Raw genomic sequence first — 8785 nt, forward strand, 5'->3', positions numbered from 1 at the left:
CAGCACTCCATTGAAAACATCAAGGTAGGAAGTGGAGGACAGAAATATCACAGGGTAGGAAAGAGATGTTCTCTGCATTAGCAGATCAGTCTTAGAACCGTTCTCTACAGTAAGACCATGTGACTCTGAGAAGCCCCCAAGAAACAGTAGAGGCATCAGTGCCTGAGGTTTCCTGGGCAAAGCAGTCCTATGAAAAGAAATGAGATGGTCTGAACAGTCATAAACAGATCAAATGATTCTGAACCCATCACAGCAAATGAGAGCCCAGAGAAGCTCTCCTTAACACAGGCCACAAAAACATAATAGGTTACTTTAAAAAACCTGAGAATTTGATCATCATGAAATATTGAGTCTAGAAGTCTCTACGAATTAAATATATTATTGATCTAGCATTGGGTCAAAGGTCTCAAATTAGAGATTTCTATTTGAAAGTGAAGATCCCTGAAAATCTAGCCACAATCAATTTAACAAATGCCATATGACTAACTTCAATTGCATTAAATCCAAACTATAATTCCAACTAGGAACTACTCCTTTATTTTGATTCTTCAGACATTTTTTTATCTTATGTTCGTTTATGTATTTCTTTTTTATCGTCATCATGGCTGCAAACACTGATAGCACAGTTCGATAACCAATAATGGTATATGAAGAATTGAGACTCAAGGAGATTAAAATTGTATCCGAATAGTGTTTCTGATTCATAAAGGCCAAGAACCCAGTAATCAGTTAAATATTACAAAATCATTCAATTTTACTGCATGTTGAGACCTTTTCCTAATATACCATTTCCTGTCATAAAGCTATGCCTCTTGGAACATGATTCTGTCTACAATGTTTGTTAGCTTTTTCTCTGTATGCTGAGCTTTTATTTATCTTTATAGACACACTTCAATGGCACCTCCCCTGTGAAGGTAAATGAGATATTCTGATTATTGAAGTTATGTGTAAAGTGGCACTATGTCAATAATTATATTAATTATTCAGTTAAAGAGTTTGATTTATTGATGTAGGAAAAAATGTTAAATATGATATAACCAAAGTCGTTTAACAAAACAAACAGAATTTGAGCTCGCAATTCATTGTTAGTAATTCAATTTTGGCAGCTTTGAAACTTAACATGTGTCTCTTGATAAGACAAGAATTATTAGTTTATCGATAGATGTTAGATTCCTTTAAGACCTTAAATATGATCATGCGAATGGACATAAAAGGTAAAGATAGATTAAAGCATATTAATTTCCTGCTTTGTACAAACATGATTTTTCAAAAGATGCACAGGCTTTCTCATGACAATATTCTTTAAATCATCATTAACAGAAAATGGCATTGCTTCAAAGTTGCATAGTTCCAATCCCAGGAATAATAAGGTAAAAAATTCATATCTCTGTTAGCAAGTTTATTACATTCTGTACTCCCATTCCTCCTAAATCAAACAAGCTGGAAAAATAAATTCTACTTCCTTATTGGTTTATAACTGACAAAATCCTTTGATAAGCTTCTCCTTTCATTCTTCAACAAAGCGAGAAAAAGCAGTAAAAATTAATTTTGAGATTGTGGTGCATAAAGAAAAAGATAGTGTTGAATCCACTGAGGTGTGAAATCAGAAGTGCCAACTGAGATCTAAAACATTTTTATCTTTTCTTTTTATTCACTGGAAAGTTTCATAAAGGAAGAACTATGTCTAATGAAAATTTTTTTTGGCTTTAAGTAAAACAAATACTGTGAAATATCTAAAATTAAACCAAGACACACTGCAAGATTGTCAAGTGTTAAAGAGGTCCTTTTAGAGGCAGAATAAAATTTATTTAATTATCTTGAAATACTAACTACAATGGTTTGTACTTCTCTTATTAGGGGTTATAGTAGTAATATTGCCGCAAATCTATCTAAGATGTTTATTTTAATGTTAATTAGCAGATGGAATTATATTCAACTCAAAACCTCATATCTACCTAGCCTCTTAACAAATTTTCACTGAATGAAGCAGTTCATCTTATGCTTATATAAGTTACCTGATGACAATAAAGGCATCAAGGAATCAATTTTTAGTAGTATGCCTAATGCAGTTTCATTGTATCAGCTCAATAAAGCATGTTTATTATGACACTTAATAATGCATGTTTATTATAACTGGTCTTTTGTGATTGTTCCTTAGATATTTCTGTCAGTGTTGAATTATTAATTCAATATTGTGGTCTTCATCTTTGCTGAGAGTTTTGCAAAACTTATTTCACATAGCTGATGCCTATGAGAACCAAGAGTTGCAATCACAGTATACGCAGACATTTATGTTTTTAAAAATTTCTTCTAAACTCATTGAAAATGTCCAGTTGAGTTTTGAAGCTTCTTGCTGTAGCTAAAAATAAATCTTGCAAGTAGGAATCATGAGAGGGGAAAATAAGAACTTCCGATTGTGAAATTTTCAGAGCTGAAATGCTTACAAAATGCACTAGACTAAGAATATAGGAGACCAAAGCTTTGAGCATGATGCATATTTGGTGCAGGGAAAAACTTCTCGAACTTCTCAGTCTTCAAGATTCCAATCAAGAAACTGCTATGTTCCCTTTCAAAGAAAAAAAGAAAAAAGAAAAAAGAAAAAAAGGCAATATCTGACATGGGAACAGTGTGTAGATTGAAGTTTGAAGTCAAAGAACACTCCGAATAAGTAAAGATACATGGTTGACAGTAAGGATACATGAATAATTCTAGATTATTTGTGAGTCCCTTACACACTTGGATAGAGGACATTCAAAAGATGCAATATGACTTATCAGTTAAATCTTTTTAAATGGTACATTGTATCATAGATATAAAAGATTCTATAAAAACATGCATACATATTTTGTATATGCAATATAAAAGACTACATAAAATATTATATATGTATGCATATGTATACTATAAGTGTGTGTGCATGTACATATATACATGCACAGTTTTAGTAACAGTAACAAAATAAATAACTGCTCATTTCCATCTAAGACATGGACTATTACTAGGATACTAGAAGCGCTGTGTGTACCCATCTCATATCTTATCCCTCTTTTTCTCTATCACCCTGCCACACATACACACACACACACACACACACCACACACACACACCTTTAATCCTCATCTTGAGCTCAGTGTCAATCATTCATCATCTATCTTCATTTATCACTTATCTTTATAAGTTTACCACCTATGAGTGAAATTGTAACAATTTTTTAGTTTTGTTCATTTTTGAACTTTGAATAAATGAGATGATGTATAAATATGACTTAATGCTCTCACTCAACAATATGCCTGTGAGTTTAACATGGTCTGATTTATTTTTACAGATGACCGCTAACCCATTGTATAACAACACCAACATTTACTTGTCTGTTCCATTGCTGGGTGAAAATTTGGGTGGCTTACAGTTTTGCTATTGTTAAAAAATGTAGCTCTCAACATTTTTTAACTGGTATCCAGCTGCACATGTGTTAGAGTTACTCTAGGATATATATGTAGGAGGGGAATTACTGGCTCATAGGGTTTAAACATCTTCAACTTCACCAAAGAACGCTGTCCTCCAAATGGTTGTACTGATTTATTCCTCCCCAAAACAATTCATCAGAGTTCCTCTTCCTCCACCTACTGGCCAATCTCGGAATTGTCATACTTTTAAAATTGTTCTAAATTACTATGTAATGGTATCTCACTGTAATTTTAAAATTTGCATTTCCCTTATTATGAATGAGCTTGGATATTTTTACGCATACGCATGAGCCATTTATGCTTAGTTTTCTGTGAAATTTTATTTCTTTTGCTCATTTTTTTCTTTTTTGCTATTTGCTATTTCATATAAGCTTTAAAAAAAAAACATTTGTATACTAATACTCTGTCACTTATATATATGGCAAAAAAAAAGTTGTACTTGTGACATTTTTAAAGTATTTTATAATATAACTTTTTTCCTTGTGGCTAGTCTCTTCTCAAAATCATAAAAATATTCTTCTGTAGTGACTTCTAAAAATTGGATAGCTTTGTCTTTTATATTAAAAATCAGAATTGATTTTTTTCTCTACAATGTGATAAGAAATTCAATTTTAGTTTTTCATATATGGATAATCAATTGCCTCAGCACCATTTACAGAAAAATCCATCATTTTCTAATCTCTGCATAAATCGAGATAATGTATATGTATGGGCTTGTTTTTGGACTCTGTTTTTTTTCCTCATTGGTCAAAATATTCACACCAACATGAGTGCAGTACTGTCTTACTATAGTATTATTAAAATTCTTGATAAGTGGAAAGACAAGTCCCCCGACATTATTGTTCTTCATGAGGAATGTCTTAGCACTTCTTAGTTCTTCTATATACACCTTAAATCAGCACTTCAATATGGGAATTTTGTGTGACAGTGTATTAAAATTATAGATCAGTTTTGGTAGAAGTAGTTGATACATCTTTAAGATAGTAAATCTTACATTTTGTGAACTTGACATAGTCTATAAATTGAGTAACTTTTTTTTTTCTTGCACCATATTTGTTAAACTAATTTCTAGAGACTTTTGTATTTGGATGCTATTGTAAATGGTGTTTTCAAAACGCCTTTGATAATTTTTGCATATTATTTTTGTATCCATCAGCCTTCTAATTATATAACTGTAAATTATTTTGCATTTTCTACATAGACAATTATGTCCTCTGCTATTGATAAGAGTTTTATTTTTCCATTAATTATAAATTTTAATTTTTTGCTAGCCATACTGCACTGAATAAAAATTTCAATACAAACTTGAATGGTAGAATAATAGCAGGTACTCTTGTTTTGAATTGCCAAAGACAACTTATAGCCGTTTTAATCACTTACATGTTTAATAGGGATAATTATAACAGATCAGACCACATTACATAAAAGGTATTGTTGTAATTCACTGAAATTTACAGCAGAGCTTTAGTTTAAATATGAATCTACCTAAGAAGAAAAATTTTACCTCAAAGCACCTTTGCCATGTGCTAAACCTGCCTTTAATCTGTTCAATAATGATTATCACCCATACATCCTCAGGATCCAAGCAAATTGATTTTCCGTCTTTTAATGTGACCCTGGAAAGAGACTGTTTGAATTACTGAAAATAGGAGTACTACCCTTAAAAAATAGTTTATTTAAAAATTTAAAGTGATTTAATATTATTTACTAGGTTTTTAAAAACAACTATAAAATATATGCATTTCAAAACAAATTTGTCTCAGATATTACACTAACCACATATTTAGGATACAATGTTCCATATGTACTACCACAAATTTCTACCATTGACTATGAATAATGTCAGTTAAAATGTAAGATAGGACCTTTTCAGCAATAAACCAGTCAGAAAGCATTTATTACTATGTATGTAATATGTACATAATACATGTAATTCTATGTACAATTTTCTGTATTAGTTTGCTTATCTACACATGTATCTCCCAAGCTGCTACCATAGAATTGTTTACCATGTATTGTTTAGCATTATATCTGGCAGTCTTTTTGGCCTTTGTTTGTTTGCTTGTTCTGCTTTCAGAATCTCATTATTATCATTTATTATTCAGTAGAGAGAGCATATGTTGTCCAAATCTCAAGGAAAGTGTTCTGTGTTCCTATTTAAGTTCCCGATTAAATTAATCCTGAAGTTTTCAACTGCTGTTCACAGACCACAGGGCTCCATCTGTATCTCCAGGATTTCTCAGAAGTTTATTAGGTTCAGGTGTAACTATCTCACCACAGTTTGAACTCAGAGTAGAAATTCCAGGATTTAAAAATAGTGTAATTTAATATTCACTTGTGATTTACAAAGAAACTCAAGAAATTATTAATAGCATGTCAGTGATTATTAACCTCATAAAGTCATAAAACATCTATGATAAATATACTTAGTGATGTTTAAGAGGTTTGGTGAGAACAAAACTGCTATAATCACTTCTATTCAAACTTGTACTAAAAATCTTAACCAGCACAGTAAGGCTAGAAAATGACATTAAAATGTATAATTAATAGAAAAACAAAACCGTTATTAGTAGCAGAAGACATAATTGTCTATGTAGAAAATGCAAAATAATTTACAGTTACATAATTAGAAGGCTGATGGATACAAAAATAATATACAAAAATTGGAATGTGTCGTTTTAAAGACACCATATATACTATTATAAAAGACACCACTTGTAATAGCATCCAGATACAAAAATCTCTAGAAATAAGTTTAACAAATAAAGTGTGAGAAGAAAAAATTTTAATTTTATTTAAAAACCTCGATTTATAGATTATAATAAGTTACTACCCTTGGCAATGGTCTTCTCCAGTTTTGTAGGGAAGTTACTGGTTTGAATGCAAGTCTGGGTGAAGACGTGCTCAGTCACAGATCAGACCATTATACCTATGTGACCTTGAGCAAATTACTTAACTGCTTACAATTTAGATTTTCTCAGTTTGTCCTATGAAACTCTGTGCTCTAACTATATCAAATCACTTCCTGGTTCTCTGAAAATCCCATTTTCTGTTCCCTATAAATGGAACATCTCACCTCTCCTCCTTACCTCCTAGACCATTCATCTGCCTAATTTTTACTATTCTTAAACTCTTAGTTTATAAATCACCTCTTCCAGAAGGCTTTTCCTAAACCTTTTAAATATTAATTAGCCCATGAACTGTCATAATAACAATCACTTAATTTTTTCTCTGGTTTGCAAGTGAAAGGAAATGAGGCAAAGAGAAACCAACTGACTTGCCCAAGGTTATAAAGCCTGTTAAGGGCAGAGCCAAGGCATGATGCCAGCATTGTTATCTCCATTTTCTCCCATTACTTCTGCTTCAGCTAGCTAGTCCTGCTCCACCTTGGTTGCACTCAGCCTCTGTAGAATGCTGACGCATTAAACCTCCAGAAAGAGACACTCTGTTTATTTCTGGGTGAGGTGCATTTCTTCCCCATGACATGATAATTCATCAGGCTAAGACATCCTGACTGTTACTGCTTGCCAGCTTTACCACCCTCCCTTAACTGGATCATCAGGTGATATAATCTTTATCTGGACTGATGCCTGTCTTCTGAATTTTCTCCTTGGGGCCAAAGTTAACACGTACCCACTGTTAATTTAGTTAGCTCTCCCCAGCATTTGCATGGGGAACACACTGCTCCTCTGTTTTTCCATTTTGCTTTATAAACAATTCACTCAGCTGCCAAAGCCAGGGGTCTCGGTTTCATCACAGACTTATCCTCTCCCTCTGTTCTGCATCCAGCTGGGCTCTAGGTCCTGCCACTTCTGCCCCCTTAACAGGTCTCATGTGTAACTCCACCTCTCTCTTCCCTGTGAAAATGTCCTAATTATGTTTTTCATCAGCTTTCACTGGACCATTGACTTAATTAACGTCCTGTTCTCCTAGATTCCAGGTTGTCCCCTCCAGTCAATCTTATTTACTGCAAAGTGATTGTTTTAAAGAGCAGATCTCATCAGGACAGCCTTCTACTCAAGATTCTTCAGTGGCTGCCTATCACTTGTAGCCAATATCACTAGGTTTAGGCGATGTATTAGTTTGATCCAGTTACCATAACAAAGTACCATAGACTGAGTGGCTTAAAGAACAGAAATTTATTTTCTCATAGTTCTGGAGGCTTAAAGTCCAAGATCAAAGTGTCCTCAGGGCTGTTTTTTTTCTGAAGCCTTTCTCCTTGGCTTGCAGATAGTCATGCCTTCTTCATCTACGTTCACATGGTCTTCCCTCTGTATGTGTCTGCATCCTAACCTTATAAGAACACCAGTCATAGTGGATTAAGGCCCACCCTAGTGACCTTGTTTTATCTTAATTACCTTTTTAAATAGTGTATCTCCAAATAAAGTCACATTGAGGGTTAGGACTCCGACATATAAATTTTAGGGGAGGACAAAGTTCAATTCTTAACAAGTGGTTTAGTCATCTGATTCTTCTTAGAAATTCGTATTATTTGTCCTCACAACATGCCTTAAAACATACAAAACACTATTAGTTGGCCCAAGAACTGGCCAGTCTTCCTTGAGCCTTTCAAAATTTAGTAGTTCTCCGATAGAAAGAGATCTAAATTCCTAACTACCTGTAAGATCATTCTGATGCTAGAGAACTCCACAAGGAGGGGTCCAAAAAAGGACCCCGACCCATAGCTCTGGTGACCAGATTCTTGTCTTATGTCGTGAGAAAGAATTTAAGACACAACAAACAGCAAGCAAGCAGGAAAGTGTAAGTTTTATTAAAGTAAAAGTGTTGTGGCCTGTATAGAATAGACCAAACCAAGTATGCTCTCAAAGGCTGTTTATTAGCCGGAGGCTGTCCTGTACAAAGGAGCAGCCTCGAAATGCCAAGATACAAGGTTTTTAAGCCTTAAATCCCATTCTTCATTCTATCTTAAACACAAAGGTCTATTTCTCTCCTATTCACTATCTGTCAACCCACTGGTCAGGTGTGCAAGCGGGCAGTACAGAAGCAGAAAGCTTGTTGTTAGAATGTTATGTTTCTATGGGTGATTGCCTATGTTTTCATGGGCAATAGCCAGTATTCTCATGGGCGATGGCCAAACAGTAATTTTCAGCTTATATACAATTGATTATTTTTCATGCCACGCAAGCAAGCAGGGTTACACAGGCTAAAATTGGCAGTTAGCGTATGAGCTCATTGTTATAAGTTTCATGATTAACAGAATGCGGTTAGGGGGTCCAGAAACTAGGCCTAAGGTATAGACTTCCTTTGTCCGGTTCCTGGTTTTAATTATCCTTTAATCTTTTCACATTTCAGCAGGCTGT

This window comes from Pteropus medius, unplaced genomic scaffold (genome assembly GCF_902729225.1).
Source record: "Pteropus medius unplaced genomic scaffold, Ma_sr-lr_union100, whole genome shotgun sequence".
Lineage (NCBI taxonomy): Eukaryota > Metazoa > Chordata > Mammalia > Chiroptera > Pteropodidae > Pteropus > Pteropus medius.